The 17,442-nt window shown below is 41.7% G+C and overlaps 1 protein-coding gene across 1 annotated transcript in view; it reads right to left on the bottom strand.

Annotated features, from left to right (window-relative positions):
• Positions 1-8,670, bottom strand: part of LOC121627266 (double-stranded RNA-specific editase 1-like) — a 57,811-nt gene extending 49,141 nt beyond the window's left edge. The window contains exon 1 of the mRNA XM_041966083.1: positions 8,542-8,670. The gene's annotated coding sequence lies outside the window, so the exon portion shown is untranslated. The remainder of the gene's footprint in view (positions 1-8,541) is intronic.
• Between the last annotated feature and the right edge of the window lie 8,772 nt (positions 8,671-17,442).

Genomic DNA, 17,442 nt, shown 5'->3' with positions numbered 1-17,442 from the left:
TTTGTTTTTTAGTTAAATTATATTTGAAGTATAAGGATATCCACTGTTAAAAAGGTTTTTTTAAGTTCAATAAAGACACGATGTTTCCAAGGTCAATAAGTAATCATGTTAATTAATTGTGATCTCAATCAATAGTAGTCTCGATTGTGATTTCTGTCATAATTGAGCAACCCTTCTCAGAATAAATAATCACACACAGAGTCTTATAATAGTCTAATAAAATAATAAGAGTACTGCAGAGTTCTGTCTGTACAGACTTCCATGCTTTTAATGGCCACAAGGTGGAGACAAGCTGAATATGGAAAAATGATTGAACTAGTAAATCAACAAAACCATCAAGGCAGTTGATTTGTTGTCTGACGCTATGAGCTGATCTGCCAATCAGAAGTAGATCAAATCAGATCCAACTATGTACAACACATGTACAGTCAAACATTATTAGGATTACCATAGGGGAGTTTTTGTTCCACTATTGAGCACAGGCCACAAAGTGAGCTCTGAAAGCATCGCCACACTTGGGCAAGTAATGGTTGAGTCACTGGTATTGATCACCAGCGCCCAGAAGACACATTATGATGTTGCAATCATTTTTCTGCACTGAGGGAATAAAAGGAGGTTTTAAAATTCCCTTTCCACAGTCAGTGGTTTGCTTTAGGAGCTCCTGATCGCGACTGAGAAGGTGTTTACACTGTAAAAGTGATTAACGATGTGCAGCAGAAGGTAGTGCTCGACTGCCTTTTTGTAATTATTGGAGCCGAGAGGTAATGAAATCATCAACGCTTCCAAAATCTTAACACAGATCATAAACAGCGCCGTTCTTCCATGCTCAGTTTACCTCTGCTGCATGCTTGACATTAACAAGTCACACACACACAAGTGCCTGTAGTGTAGGTGTACTTTCTAACACACACATTCCTCTAGAGCAAAAGCATGTGTGTGTGTTAAACTATATGAACCTTCCCAACTGAAATAACGTGTGTGCAGCTCATCTCAGGCTTTCTGTGGTGAACCTGCACCTGAACGCATCAAAGAGCAGGTGAGGAGGAAAAAAATCTGAATGATAAATGATTCAGCAGCTAGGCATCGAAGCATTGATAGCCCGACTCCCATTAATGAGGGCCAGCGTTGCCTCTGCTTCATCAAAGTGGCGACCTATGAAATATTAAAGTGAACTTGACAGCAGCACAACAGAGCTACAGAGGGCTGGGCCTGACCTCCCGCAGAAAGAAAATGAAGAAGGGAAAAAAAAAAACAGGGATCCGGGAAAAGCAGAAGGAATAGCGCTGACTCGAGTGATGATTCGGGGAATTCATCAGCGCCTCAGAAACTGAGGCAGCAAATCTCAGGCGAGCAGACTATCGAGGCAAAGAAAGGTCTGAAGATGGAGAAAAGGTTTACTGATATGGATCAAGGCGTTCATGACATTTAGTTTAATTTGATGCAGTTTTCAATTAGAGGTAAATTAAAGTGCTTTACTCCTGCCCAAAAGCACAAGGTCACTGAGCACTTAGCTTTTAATTTGACGCATCTAAGATGAACACCGTGATTTATAAACATAGTACTTGTATATGTTTTGAACCTCCACAGACAGCAAATATGAAATTGTGGGATGTAGGGCTGCTACAGCAAAACTGGATCGCCATGAAAATTAGGTTAAACATTCAGGATGAACTGTAATAAGTTTACAGTCATCTCTTAATTGTTCATCTAGCGCCACCATAAGGACAAAATTCTAATTTGTCCAATACTTAATATATACACACACTCACAATACTACATTAGCCTCAGCTATATTTATGTTTAGTGGTAATTAGCAAAAGCTAGCATGCTAATATGCTAATCTAAGATGGTAAACATGGTAAACATTATGTGTAAAAGCGCATTAACATTGTGCCACTGTGAGCATGCTAGCATGCTCATGTTAGCATTTAGCTCAAAGCACCGCTGTGACTCAAGGAACGGCGCTGGGCTTTAAAGCAGTGGTCGCACGGGGTACTGCAATTTCTGGAGGAGATACCAATAGACTACAAAGCAGCCAATCTGACCTTCAATGCTACCATATGAACTGTTATAACAAAGCAAAAAAAAAAACCCAATCAGGACATCCCAATATCAAAATAAAACATTTTTAAAACGATGTTAAGAGAGAGACAAGACAAACAAATGTAGACACCCCAGATGCATCCTGATCAAATTGTAGCCTATACTGAATTTCAAATGTGAAACGACCACAGAAATGTTCTGAGGGGATCAAAAAAAATCCGAATCCAAGGTTACGTAGAGAGCGAAGACATTATAAAGAAATAAAAGATGTTGTTTTAAAATGTCTCAGGCCTTCCTGATTGCAGGATGTTGAGCTGATTTTTGTGCTACCAGAACATACTTGTGGTCACAGTGTTTCCTTTCTTTCTTTCCACTTCAACTCCTGGCCTCCAAAACAACCCGTGGTTGTTTTGGAATGCCCTCAGTCTTCCTCTCATCTCGGACATTTGTTAGATCTGGAGGATTTGGTCCGTAAGACGACTGAAATCCGACTTCCTGTGAGATTAGGGCACAGTTACACCACATATACTGGCAACATGTGATGAGAGGTGAAGAATACAGGATGTGGTCTGTTCCTGCATGGCGTCGTTCACTCATACTGTACATCACCCATGAGGCTGGACTATCAACGCTACAGCAGCTGTTCTGAGAGCAGCTAAAGAGCCAGATATTTTCTCAGGAATTGGTGAAACCAAACCAAAGCAAAAAGGAGACTCACAATTAGCCAGAAACATGACGTTAAATGAATGCTAATGCTGCTCCATGTCTGCATAAAGGGCAACTGTGTGCTAACACATACATCATATGAACGTTAGCTGATAATATGACAGTGTTGTCTAATGCAGTACGTCAATGTTGTGTTTGCAGCATTTTTTTTACTGTTTTATTGCCCCCTAGTGGCCAGAAAATCAATGAATGCAGCTGCAAGCTGCATAAACTGAATAGTAGTGTCACTTATACAGCAATATCTACTGCATCTAATGTTCGCTAACATTAGCCGTCACGAGCTACTGGTCGTACCAGACCAATTAAAGCTGCGCCAGAAACATTTAATTAAATTAAACAAGAGTGCGTTTTATTTCTCACTAATTCAACTTCTCATTTGTGAGAGGATTCATTTGTTTTTTCATAGCTTTAAAACTTCTTCAAACTGTACTCACAACCAGCTCTACGTCAATCCAGTCATCAGCGGTTTAGCTTCCAATATCTCCTCACCTGCTGCCGACGCACCCAATCACATTGGTTTAGCATATTTCCAAAGCGCACAGCACATTCCCACCTCCAACTGTGTGATTTTAAGCCTGTTTTTAAGCCTGCTATGCCGTCAGTGAATTTCACAACGGCATCAGCATTCTGCTCCTCTCTCTCTCATCCCGGTTCACCCTCTGACTTACAAAGCACATCCAACATTAACACTGACTCATTCTGCTTTATGGTGAGGAAAATAATGAGGTCTGGGCTGATGGAGGCAGATTATAATGAATGATGAACAAACACAAACATTATTCGTCAGTCCTCTCATCACACTGAAACCACTCACTGATCTTTCAGCATTGAGCACTCTACCTAGCAGCCCTGCGAGGACGGCCACCTTGCCTCACTGCGATCATGAAACCCCTTCAGGATCGCAGACAGATCTGGCCGGCGTGTAGCCTCTTGTCCTCCGTCAAGGCTCTCGCGTCTCTCTCAGATAAGGGCACTTCCTCTTTGTCCAGCCATAGCCTCGGGACGGGGCTGTCATTAAGATAAAAGAGGAGTGCTCGTACATCCCTGAGCACCTCAACACACTGCTCTCACTCTGTCAAGTTCAAAGGTGCATTGTTACGGTAGGAAGGGGCAGTTGTTTGGTTAAGGATAGCGGGGGAGTCGGACTCAGGACAGGAAAGAAGAGCAGAGGCTTTACCATAGAGGTTACAGATTAGTAACTGTAAAATGTCAATGTTTCTCCGGGAATTCCACAGTCTAATTTGCATACACACACACACAAACAGTGTGATGCACTCTGGTCCGAGGCCATCACCCAGCTGGTTGGCTATGATCGAGACACATATGCTGCCAATCAGTGCAATAGAGGGTGAGGGATTCAGAGAGCTAGTTCAGTATGTTACACCATCAAGAGCTCCTGTGACGAAACGCTCTGAAAAACACTCTCACAAATAAAAGCTCACACCTGTCACTTCATCACTGCTGACTGGGAGCAGGGTTTCCATGATGTGTGATTACCATTTTTACCGGTTAAACCGCCCTCTCTCTCTTGCTCCTCTCGCGATTCGGTGGATCAAGGGTTCACTTCGAACAAACCAGAGCTGGTGGTGATTGTCGGAACAGTGCAAGAACCAACCAAGATGGTCTCGGTGAGTTTTGCTTTGTCTCCGTCAGGTTTGAACGAAGTGCGTTAAAATGACTGATTCTCTGAATGGAGTCTGGTGGCTTTGACGACAGCAACACAGCAGTTGCTTCTGGTTCAACAAAAAGGTCCATCTCCGTAGGGATGCTTTTCATAATGTCAGTGTTGTCAGACTCTTAGAATAACAATCTGAGCCTGTCATGAAAAAAACACTTTTAGTGGATGTACATTGATGGTGTGCAAGCGCACTGAGGGATTACATTGCAGAAACCCAAAGCCTATAGGGGGGCAGAGCAAGCCATTGTCCAAGTCTTCAGTTTGATTGCACAAAAATTATAATTATTAATTAAAAATAATAATTAAAATAGTTTTTATAGCATATGATGTAAATGATAAAAGAACCAGAACTTCACTGAAGGATGTGTTAGCTTCTTCTTCTCTGCTGCAGGACACTGCACTTCAAAATAAAAGCATCTGTGTTGAAAATTCAAAAATGACTTGTTTGTTTGTTGAATGAAGCTGATCCACATTCTCACAACCCACTCAGAATAGACCCACAGTCCACTTTTGGTCCCACCGTCCTCCACCTGGTACAATCCACCTCCATCAGCAGCAATAAAGGATATTATTCTAAACCTGCCTGAATGTCTCACAGTATGACTCCAAAGGATAAAACTGAAAAATTGGATGGCCACAATAAATGTTGTAAAGCCTGACATCACAAAAAAGCCATGATCTGTATTTGTCAGCTCCCCGTGTTGCCTACAGAGTGTCCTTCCCTTTCAGTCCACGTCCTTGTGAACCCAAACGCACGGCCGACTGAGGAAAGCGACTGGCTGAGTCATGTAAGACGAAGGGGTTAAGCTGAAGGCACATTAATTGCATAAAAGAGGATTCAGCAGTCTACAAAATGCTCCGACCACCCAGTCTGCCCTGCTAATCCCCGAGAGTGGAGCCTCGCAGCGGCCCGCTGCTCCGCGCAGGATTTCGTCCAAGATACCACTGAGTGACTACCACTCAGTAGGTCTAATATGTGAGAGGGGATGGACAGGATGAATTAAATCACTTTACACTCAGTTTATACCTTTAGCACATTCACTAAGTGGATATTTTGAATACTTTGCATTTTTTCCAGGCGCTGAACGGGTCATTGATCAATCAAAAGTGTTAAACATTGTCTGGTTCCACTGTGGGGATTCGCTTCTTTTCTCTGGTTTATATTACTGTGGGCTGAACGTCTTTAAGTTGGTCACACAAGACAAGCAAACCATTGGCTGCAGCCCTCCATTCCTGGCGAAGAACAAAAATTTAAGCACAGACGAAGGGGTTGGTAGAATAAAGCACTGCATTTAAATGAGATGCAATTCCTCAATCGTTTTTCAGCCCCGTCACCAGACCATAATGTTGATACAGTGTCGACGAAGGCTTAGCGTAGCAAACATAAGAGAACACACACTCCGGTCTCCTGCATGAGAGTCAGACACACTACACGTCCCTCTCCACCGTGATCTCCACATCCTTTTCATTCATCTGGCGGCATAAAGAACGCAGCACCTCCTGCGCTGACACTGCGCACTGTGCTGCTTGTGTTTGTCGCTGACATCTACACACTAAGTTGGCCAGAACGGTCTCATTGATGTAAGAACATCCGGATGAAATGAAGAAGCAGGGGTTGTTAAAGGTCAGTACAAAATATTCAATGCAATTTCTCTATAATTTTAGGCAATTCTGCAAAACGAAGAATTTCTAAAATGTCTCTCTGCGTTGCTGCAGGAATATACGGCTTCCTGCATCGGCACTGAACATAAATCACGAGGTGCAGGATCGTCCGTTCTGAGAGTCCTACAACACCGGGCTGCTTCTTCAGATGCATTTGACAAAGTGTTTTTTTGCATCGCCGGCATGCAAACATCAGCAGCTGCATCATGAAAGTCATCTTGCGTACTGGACAACACTAAAGGACAGAAAAGTCGAAAAGCTTTCCAACATCCTTGGATGGCTGATTGTGTTCAGACAATAGTCAACATTTAATTCAAATCCACTGTAGTAAAAGAAATCTCAAAAGAAAAAATTCTCAGCTCTTGTTATAACCTGGATTTCTGCTCGAGTGATGCACAGTAAATGCAGCAGATCAAGCCCAGTTTGGCTAAAGGTGCCCACGGATCCAGTCACACCTAACCAACTTTGCACACGCATTCCGTCATCCGCCTTTTTAGTTCTATTTTTGTGCATGTAGGCTAAGTGGAAGACAAGAGCAACAAAAAAAAAAAAAAAAAAAAAAGCCCACGGCAAGTTGAGCCAAGCCATGCAGAGGCCAGAAGTAAGCGCAGCACAAATGAATTTGCCAAACAGGCGTTCTGTTGCAGCCAAAGGCAGATTTCCTCGCAGGGGAATCACACGGGGTGATCTGTCTCCACACAAGAATAGTCTTTTAATATGTTATCCATAATTTATGAGTGTTTCAAAGAAAACGTGCGCCTAACACACAGACTCTTCAAGAAAAGAGTCCTGAATGCACGACTTTAACAACTATCCTACTGAAGAACAGGGACTGCTTTTATTTACACCTTTTGGCAATAATTCAGCAAAAAATTAAGCTTTGTTGCATCAGTGAAAGATGCAAATCATCATTTCAAATTCTATTAGAAAACAAGTGTTTTGCAAAGAAATTTCAGAGAAAAAAAAAAGCACTAGGGCATTGAGTTCTGCAGTGAATATTCCTCAACCCAAATATCGGTCTATCTGCATCGGCTTACATTGAAACGACTGCTTCTTGACGATCAACATTAAAGCCATTTCGACGGCGTCTTGTGGCATAATATTGATTTCAGCATTCACTATTCATCCGTCTTAACGGACCGCTGACTGTCATTAGGGCCAGCAGCAGAGCGCACCCTGCAAACCAAGAGCGTCAAATCAGAAGATGTGTGCGTTTCCATCAGAACCAGGAAGCAGAGACTCAAACCTGTGATAACAAACCGTATGTGAAACAACAGTGTGTCATTTCAGGGTTTTAGAGGGTTTCGGGTCCAAACCATGCACTCACAATGTGAGACCTTTGTTGCATCAATGTATGATTTTGTAAAAGCAATGGATGCTCAGATAAAATCCTTCTTTTGTTCGAATTTTCCAAAATAGTGTTATCTGATTTGTAAATGCAGCTGTATCCTCCAGAGTGCACAAGCCACTTTCTACCAAAAAAAGCCTGATTTAATGCCTCATGGTTGTCTTAGAACAAACTGCATTTGCTTCAATAGGGAGGGAAACTTCTACAAATGTTTGTTAAGGCTACACAAACCTCTGTCCTTAATTGTAACATGTGAGCTTTTTTATTGCAAGGCTTCACAGGCTTGGTCTAAATATTCAGTAAATGTTCTTCATTCCGTGTCTGGATGTATTTGCTGATAAGCAAGGCGAGATTTCACAGAGTTTAGTGTGATCCAGGACAGAAGAGGCTGCATCCGATCGCGCCACTTGGATTTTGACATTTGGCTTTCTGGCAGATTTTCACGGTGTCCTGTTGCGTGATGCGGTGATCGTGTTAGTACACAGCTCATTCTAGTAACAGGTCTATGATATAATTTGGAGTTCTTCAAATATACAGTAGATATTTCGGGAGTCGTGCTCGCTGCTCTTTCCCTCGCGTCAAAAGAAAGTCACGCCAAATTGAATGGAGTAAGTTACGAATTTAAGGAAACCATGACAATCGAAATTACTAGTCTTAGCATAAATGATCTTAAGAGCATAGTTTATTCATTCGGACTGACCCTTTAATTCGGCGAACAGATAAGACATATCGCAGCAGTAGGTCCAATAATACAAGCGCTTTACTTATTTTATCCCCCAGTTTTCTTCCGCCAGAATTCAAGGGACTGTGCTGTGTGTAGCGTCAGCCTGTTATTTAAGTTATAATTCGACAAGACGTAACAGCTGTTTTTCAGTTTATAAACACGCCGTGTTGATCAGTGTGTTTAATTTGTTGAAAAATTACTGTGTGGTGTTTCACGAGCTGTGTGCTTGGAACGTTAAGTGCAGAACGGTTAAATTGACAAATTTTGAAATGGAGTTCTGACTGACGACTGAAGACAGTCGCTCAAACGTGTGAACTCAAGCAAAAAATATATAAAAGCGACCCATATCTGGGTACTTACGGTGAGCTTCTCTGTAAAGGTGCTTTCAGTCAGTGGGTAAGTCTCTGCTAAAGTCAACCGACCCTGATGCAGGTGATGCTGCAGCGTCCGAACTCCACAGCGCTCGGGGAGAACACACGAATGGTGGAGTGAAGCTCTGCGGGGTGAGAGAGCGAAAAAAAAAAAAAAAAAAAAAAAAACACTGGGCAATATCAGCCAGGCAAGGTCTTTCCTGGCTGCTCCAAAAGCTGCCTTTTCTTATTGGACAGGAGGAAAGAGGTGGGCGCGGAAAAATGAGGCCACATTGGCGCATTACGCACCGGCAGACGCACTGATTGGACACACCGCATACATGGAACTGTTGACAGAAAAACTGTTTCATACGGCGTGTGTAACACCAGCTCTTAGAGCAGCACGACTGAACTGCTCAGTGTTCTTTATCATCTTCAGATAAATGTACATTTATGGCAAGTATCTGCATTTTACATCTACATCAACAGTCAACCGAGAAACACATTTTTGCTGCAAATTAAAGCTGCACCTCTCCCTGAACGCTTTATGTTAAAATATTCAGAATTTCATTCATGGAAATAGAACTGAACAACATTTCATAAAAAAGATCCAAACAAACCAATTCAAGGTCCACTTACTAGCTTTTACTGGTGCTTTTAGCCGTATTACATGGTCTTCATCATGGACATGGATCTGACTGTACAATACGTTAACTGTGTGTGCATGTGCATGTCTTTATGGGTCGCTCTATCAGTCACAGTGGATATTCAGATTTTATTTCAGTGTTGCACACATCTGCCTGCTTTACACAGACACTGCTGTAGCTGTTATTGTAATTGTCGCCCTCTCTCTTTCTAAAGGCAAGATCGAGTAAGTGGACCTTGAGTTGGGATTGTTCCGTCGAGCTACCTCCAAGGCCGAGGATGAACTTTGGCGGTCGCCGACGGGCCTTTCCTGCTGTGACGTGTCGAAAACAATAACAATGCGGGATGTTTTCCAATGGCGAGAACTTCACAACATGCAGATTTTACACTTAAAAGGTTTCACGTGCAACCTCTCATGACATTTTTTAGACATCTGCAACTGCGTTTTGAATAGTTCTAAATTCAACATGAGCAGTCGGATTTATAATTTAAGATTTCTTTCAATTGTAAGAAATCCTTTATCTATAAGATCTATGTCTATAATGAAGTCACAGATATCATCGCACCTTATTTATTTACTTATTATTATGTTATTTACATTTATAAGATTGAAGGGATTCACATTACAGAACATTTTTTTATTTATATCCACAAATCAAAGCTTTAATTGTAGAATTGTCTAATTACATTCTAGGCAATTTTTTTTATTTAATATCTCTATAATTACATTCTGAGCAGTAAGAATGAATCATTGAGCTGTTAGAAGATATTAGACATGGCTCTAATTTTATTTTAAACTTCTTTTGAAATACTTTTAAATCATCTTTTTTTTTGTTTAAAAGTAAGATAATATAAGTCAAAATCCACTTGTAGATCTGAAATTGGAATTAAACTAGTCAAAGAAAAGAAAAGACATTATGTCACGCTGTGTGTAATGGATCTTTTCAATCTCAGTATGTTTTGCAGCTATTTGGCACATCCTGGTTGTGTCACGGCGTCCCCATCTCCTCATCCATTCTCCATTTAACCTTGTTTTCTCTCTCTGTTTACTATGAGGCGGTAATGGCTCGGTTTCCCCCCCAGGGTTCACTGACATTTCATCGAGTTTAGCCTTATTACGGGGGCTCAGATCTGTGAATAAACCTGCGCTTTTGTTTTCACTTATAAGTACCCAGGAAGCAGCACGGCAACATCAGTTGAGTGAAATTGCTTGTTGAGTTATGAACAAAAATGCAGCAGGAGTTGTAACGTGCGTGTTGCCCCGTGAAATCTGTGAACCAAAACATCGCTCCCAACATCTGGATTTACTAGAACTTATTAACATTCCTCCCTCTTCTGGAACCATGCATTTGGACTTTGAGGAAACTCATTACAATTTAATAGTTCAGATGTTCCACATAAACATCATTTAGAAGCACTGGGGGCTCTGGCTGTGGCACAGCGGACTGGATGGCTAGAAACACGAGCTGCACAGGCCTCGTGGCCTCCGATGACACACACCGTGACCCCGTGACCTCTCCTGTTTGGCTCCTTATTTTTGGATTTTGTTTAGGACAGCTGTGAGTTTTATTGGTGTGAATATGAATAGGGAAAAATATACAGAAAAGCTGATGTGAGGCGCAAAACCTTCAGAAATCTTTATGAGCTTCAAGTGCATCATAGAAGTTTCACAGCGATGAAGATTTCTGAGAGGAAAAAAAAGGCATTAAATATGGTCAGCAGTGGTTATTGTGTCTGGACATCATGTTTTATCCATATTTTTATTCTCCTCTAAATCACATCAAGCTTAAAGGAACAGTTTGACATCATCCACAGCCGGTCGACCCTCGAAATGCTTCTGGTTTTGTGTGCATGTTCATTCTTTCTTTCACTTTTTGGAACATTGGACATGCCTTGTGTAAAAAAAAAAACTGAATGAAAAAAGAGAAATTAAGCTCAAAGAAAGTTCAAAAGAAGATCAATATTTCATTTAATCTCTGTGTATCTATCTTGAACAGTCATCGAGCCCGGCAAGGCTGAGGCTGCGCTTTGATTGGTTGGGTGTAGGCATGAGATTTACTGGGATGGAGAAGTTCAGGTACACAGAGGATGGTTATGTTTAGATCCTTATGGATGGCTGGCAAACCATCATGGGACCAAAAGACAAAATGAATGGACGACGCAACTTAAACGCGTAGAAGCAGGAGAAGAGGTCTGAGATGATGGATCCGCACATGCTTCACACATGACAGGAAGTGTTTTATTCCATTTAAACTGGCGCAGTACTGTTCCAAAAGTAAACTTCACAGGATTTCCATAAAGTGCCAGTGCAACGTGATGACTGCCATCCTGCCACAGCACACGCAGCTTCATTTCATGTTCTTCGTTAGTTAAGGAAACTTTGGGATTTGTTTCTAAATGGGTGGGCGTTGCAGTGCAACCAGATCCCACGCAGATTATTTCTGGGCTCCTGAATGATGGTGTGTTGCTTGCGGCCTTAAAGCGGCAACTGGAAATCATCCAGTTTGAGGAGTTTGGGAAAATGTGCTTCTCCCTCACTGCTGTCCATACTGATTCAAGGATAGCTTTATCAAATAGCACTGGTCTCACTTTTTAAATCAAACAAAACATCCACCTAAAATACACCAACGTGAACAAATAAGGTGACTTCTGGTGGACTCATGAACCGACGCAGACGACTTTGAAAGGAGCAGCAGTCGTTTGATGTGAGCAGGGAATTAATTCATTTGGCAAAAAAGACTTAAACTGTGGGTAAAGTGGATTATTCATATCAAGATGATCCACTAGACCCGTAGTTTGAAACTGGCACTTTTCTGATTTGAACCAAACATGGAGGGAGCGCAGAGGTCTTCCTACATACAGCTGGTTGATGCATATTTATATACACTGTCAGAACTGATAGAAGCATCTCTAAATGCAGTGATATAAATGGGAATGCCGATTAATAACACATCTAAAGAGAGAAGTACAGCATACAGCTGAACAGCTTTATCATGAATAGAGCCAATATCTATTGATTAATATGTGCACTTTGAAGCAAAAGCTTAAAACTGGAAAACAAAAATAAACCGACTGGAGGTGAAGTGTAGTGGGAAATAAGGGTCGACACAGCTTGAACGAATAAAAGTAAATTTTAAGTCCTGACTCACTGACAGGCATTTGGATTCTCGACTGAAACACAGCTCTTGTGATCCGCCATCACTGAACCCACAACATGCATCCCAGGTGATGCTGGGACTCATCGTCACAAACCTGAAGGTGACACGTCTGTCATCGTCCCACAGGGCCCAATGAGCAGAATCCATTTTCATGATCAACACGTCAATATTCAATTCATTGAGCGGCTGCTGAGAAGTCTGCGGTCTGTGCTCATCCTCCTGAGAAACTGCTGCCGAGACGCATTTTATTCTCAAGCCAGAAACGATCAAATAAATTCCAAAGGCATGCTGCAGTGTTTTACATGGTGGCATGTTTCTTCTTTTTATTGTATGTCAGGGACGTGCTGCACGTAAATGTTTCCAGCTGTTTCATCTGCTCAACGTAGCGTGCTTTTACTTTTCTGGATCTATGACTTGGGTTGTGCAGAGAACTGTTAATGAGAGAGGCTGATAAATAATGAAATGTCCCTTCAGTGTAGCCATAGATTTGGATTAGAGCATTTTTAATTTTTAAGCATTTAGTTTCACAATAACTATGAAATGCGTCACAACTGGATGGCTCTTGCTGGCTCTCCTCACAGCAGAATGACTGAAATCTGTCCAATCAGCAGGTCTGGAGCATCCCACCAAACCGCTCCTGGTCCCCGTCGCCCATGATTTATGGAACTCATTTCTTTTCTGTTTTTCAGCAGCATGTGTTTTCCCCAAAAAAATATATTCTGTCCGTGCTGATCTGCTGTGGCAGGAAGCTTTGGACACGAACTAAATACTGCATGGAAAAAAATAAAGTGCTAAAAATCAAATAAAGTTTGGAGCCAACAGAGGCACATTGTCCCGAGTGATGCCTCTTCTGATAATAATAATTTGCATCATTTCAGTCAGAAACAAACAAATTTCAAAACTCTGCTACGGGGAATAATCAGGCCAAAATTAAAATGCTAAAAAGAAAAGGGAACAAACGTTTAATTATTGCTGGATTATTCCCAGTAATGATGTAAACAAAGTCCAAAAATAATTACTTTTTTTTCCACTTTTCCACTCACACAAACATATTTCCTTCCTTCCACAAAAAAAAAACGTCCTTCCTACGTCATGAAGTACTATCGCTGGGAAATCTAGGCCCTTTAATGCGCTTTCTGTCAGGCGTCCTCTTTAACGGGACGTGTGCTCGGGTTAATTCCAGTGCACGGTGACTCATTTACTGTACACCGTGTTTTAAAGGACGCAGCCAGGCGAGAGAGGAAGCCCCGCAGCAAAGTTTCATCTATTAATCACCAGCACCACTCAAGAGGCGCGGGGATGATTTCTTACCACCAGGAATGTCATTAAAGCGCTAACTGCTATTTAAATTCCTGCTCTATTTCTCATCAAACAGGTGTTGATCTGGAAAATACAAGGTGAAAATAGTGAAAATTGTCAGATTGATGTGTTGTGTAAAGCAGCCAATCATTGTTTGTTTTTTTTTTCTCACCCCCCGGGTTTGCCAGCATCTCACAGTAGATCCGAATGAGTCATGAGTGAGAAGTATGCGACTGAGCTCGAGGGAGAGCAGAGCTGATCCTGAGTCGGAGCGAATCGCAGCGGCAGACAGTGTGGAAATGAAAGGACTCCGGGGCCACAGGAAGTGTACACATCAGAGCGAGCAAACACACAAAGGTGCTCTTTTGCTCCGATCACGCTCCCCCTGTGCAGCTCGGGTCTTTGAAAAATGGGAAGCAAGAAAATAAAACCCACGTCCTCGCAAATGTGCAGCTCAGGGGAGGCCGCCAGTTTGGAGGCAGTAAAACGAAGTGGGAAAACCTGCAATGGGAGGAAGAACTACTCACCGACTTGACTTATTATATACTGCATTTACACATTCCTTCAAAATAAAAGCAAAGTTCATGTGCAAGTTGATTAAAAGTGTTTAATCTGCACAATGACTCTGCACCATGCAGTCACAAATGCTTTGAATGAACCATTTGTGCTCACATCACCTAATTTGAAGGCTCCTCATGAACGTGAATTAATATAACAATTACCTGACAGTTTTAGTTACTTTGCAGCTGGAAAGTCGGATGGAATTACACGATTTCACTAACCTGTGAGCACCAACAGAAGTGTGAGGGAGATGTCAATCAGACGCAGAGCTAATGAGGCAGCAAAAGTGAAAACACCTGTGTGGGTGGACGACAGGTGAGCAGGGCCTTTAAGGTTTGACCTACAAACTATATGCATTTCTATTTATCTAATTACCAAACAGGAAAGTAATCAGGATTTGCTCCATCCTGACTGGCTACAACATTACAATGCTGCATGTGTACCAGCACCAAATGAATGATAATATACAGTCACACTGGCAGGATCCACTTTGTACCATGAGTGCTTTTTACTAAACTAGTGGCCATTTCAGGAACTGCAGTTTTTGGCGCTTGCTTTATTTTTCAGCCCTGGAATTTGGCTAAACTTGTGGCACCGTGTTATTGATCCTACTAACAAATACTGTGTGTGTGTATATCTTCTTTCTCTTTGCCACAGAGCTCGATTTTTGTCCAAAAAAAACTATTTAAACTGCCATCAATGAGCCACACTGTTACCATGAGCACACACACTGCAGTTCATTTTGACCACCCTGCTGCCAGAAATACTCACCAGAGCACCAAATGCGGATTCAAACTACCAGTGAGCAGCTATTTTAGGAAATAAGTGAAAATTTCTGAAAAAAAATATTTTTGAGTCATTTTTTTAAAAGATTGACATCTTCAGCGGGAACCAATGGGCTTGGAGCCTGGAGCCACAAACAGGAAGTCAGAGAGTACTGAGAGATGAACTTACACTTTGTTCGGTTTGGAACTTCCTGTCCCACCTGACCAGGCTCTGCGGGAGGGAATGACTGTCTCCGGAAATAAACGCGTGCTCCCCTCACATCCAAATGAAATCAGCCGCTGTCTGAAAAGTAGGCAATCAGTGTGAAAAGTCTGAGGCGTGAAGATGAAAGGATGGGAGCCCACACGCGTGCCATTCCAGCGCCTTCATTAGACCATTAAACAACATTTGGATCCACAGGGGGATCTCTCCAGGTCTTCATCGGGTCCTGTTTGATCTGACAAGGACCCCCTTGTGGATTGAAACATTGTTTGATGGTATTGTGCGGTGTGTGGGCTCCATTTTTTTTTTTTTTTTTTTGATCACCTTCAAAAAGATTGGGCTGCTGTGCTTTGGCGAGCGGCAGGTTTTCGTTAATGGGCGAAATATGCAAAACCGCAGGTAAAGATTCACCTGCATGCATATCAAGCAGGGTTTCTGAAGCGTTTCCACGAACAGCAGCTCTGTGGAGAAACACATGGAGAGATATTCACATAATCCTCGTCCGTTTACTGTGCAGTCAAGTGTTTTTACTCCAAATCAGCATCAGATTGAAAACTCTCATAAACATGAAAGCTGACACACTGATAATTGATGTTCATGGTGACATGCTTCCTGTTGCACGTCGCTCAAACATGTTTGTAATTCCCGTCAGCCCCGAGTTTGGACTGCCAGGAGTCTTGTCGCGACTTGGTCCTGTAATCCCCTTCCTGCCTCCCTCGCCTGTGTTTACTTTAGGCCATCCTCTGCTGTCAGTGAGCGTCAGCTGGTGACGAGACGGAGTGTCTCCGTCGAGGCCCTCGTCAATGCCAGGCTCCATTTGGCGCCGCAGGAATGTGGGACGGCCAAGTAGCACAAGTCGTTTAACGCTCCAGTCAAAGGAGATTTGGGAAAAAGCGAATATGTCCACACCTGTCTGGGAGATAAGGAAAATGTCTCTGCTGACTGCTGCTTCCAATATTCAGTACATGTTGAAGGTAACTAACAATGAGCTCTGATTACTTTTAATTTGACACTGTGCTCTTCCCATAGTATCCATTATTAATGAGTCCTAATGGCCCGCAGCAGCACTGAACCTTGTATTGATTAGGTTTTTCTTACCTCTAATCTAATCATAGCAAAGGCTTCCAGAGGGATGAGTCTTTTTTTCTTCTTCTTTTGTTCCTTACATGCATACATGCTGCAGAGGAGTCCGTAAGACAGGATCAGACTTTACCAAGAGTGACCGAAAATGTCTGGTTCCTTTTTCCTCTCATTCATTCTGATTATCTTATACATGATGCATTTTAACAGCAGTTTAATGCTACTTACACTTTGATACCTCATCACTAACAATCTATGGATAAAACAGTGCAACACTCACAAGTTCATTCTCCAGACTTACATGTCACGGTGTGGTCTCGGTGCTTTCACTGACGGTCAGGAAAGGCTGTGACTACTTCCTGCAACGCCGCTAGCTTCCTCCCTGATGGGCGCATTAGAGAAGCACTGCGTGAAATGCGGAAGACATTTTTACAGCTCAGCCTTTTGCCAGAACAAGGCCTCTATCTTTATGTTGCTTTAATTTTATACGACGCAGCCGCTCCATTTGTTGTTGTTGTATTTTTTTTTTCTGCATGACATTATTTCTAATATTCTTATTGTAATGTGAGGTTCCTGTAATAATAAAATGAATGGCTCATACCCCTAATTTATGTAATGCATATAAATACTTTATGTTGCATAGTCTAGTCATGTGCAAGTGCTTATGTATGTAGCTATCTGTGTGTATGTGCATGTGAATACATATATTTGTAATTTTAATATAATAAAACACCTAGAAGTGATTTATATATGAGTACCAGGAGTCAGATTTGTATGAACAAAATAATAATCTGAAAAAATGAAATTAAAAAGATATCAAATACACATGATTATGATTCTGTGTCAGACATTTTTACATAATTAATTACAGGAAAGTGATCATTCTGACTCAATACTCACAATCATAAAATACAAAGTAAATCATGATGATGTTTCTCCCAAAATACTATTCTGAGAGTCAGCTATAAGAAACATAACAAGAAGCCGTTCATTCTGAAAGCATCTCATAACTACATTTAAAGAAGGTGAATTACACTATGTGGCCAAAAGTCAGTGGACGCCCTGACTAATTAGTTAAGGTTTAGGTGTTTCAACCACACCCATTGCTATCAGGTGGATAAAATCACATAGCACAAAGCCAGACAGTAATTTGTTTGCTATATTAATATAAATTGCTATTT

The sequence above is a fragment of the Chelmon rostratus genome, chromosome 24 (assembly GCF_017976325.1).
Source record: "Chelmon rostratus isolate fCheRos1 chromosome 24, fCheRos1.pri, whole genome shotgun sequence".
Classification (NCBI taxonomy): domain Eukaryota; kingdom Metazoa; phylum Chordata; class Actinopteri; order Chaetodontiformes; family Chaetodontidae; genus Chelmon; species Chelmon rostratus.
The sequence above is the reverse complement of the archived record's forward strand: the minus strand, read 5'-3'. Positions and strand labels throughout refer to the sequence as shown.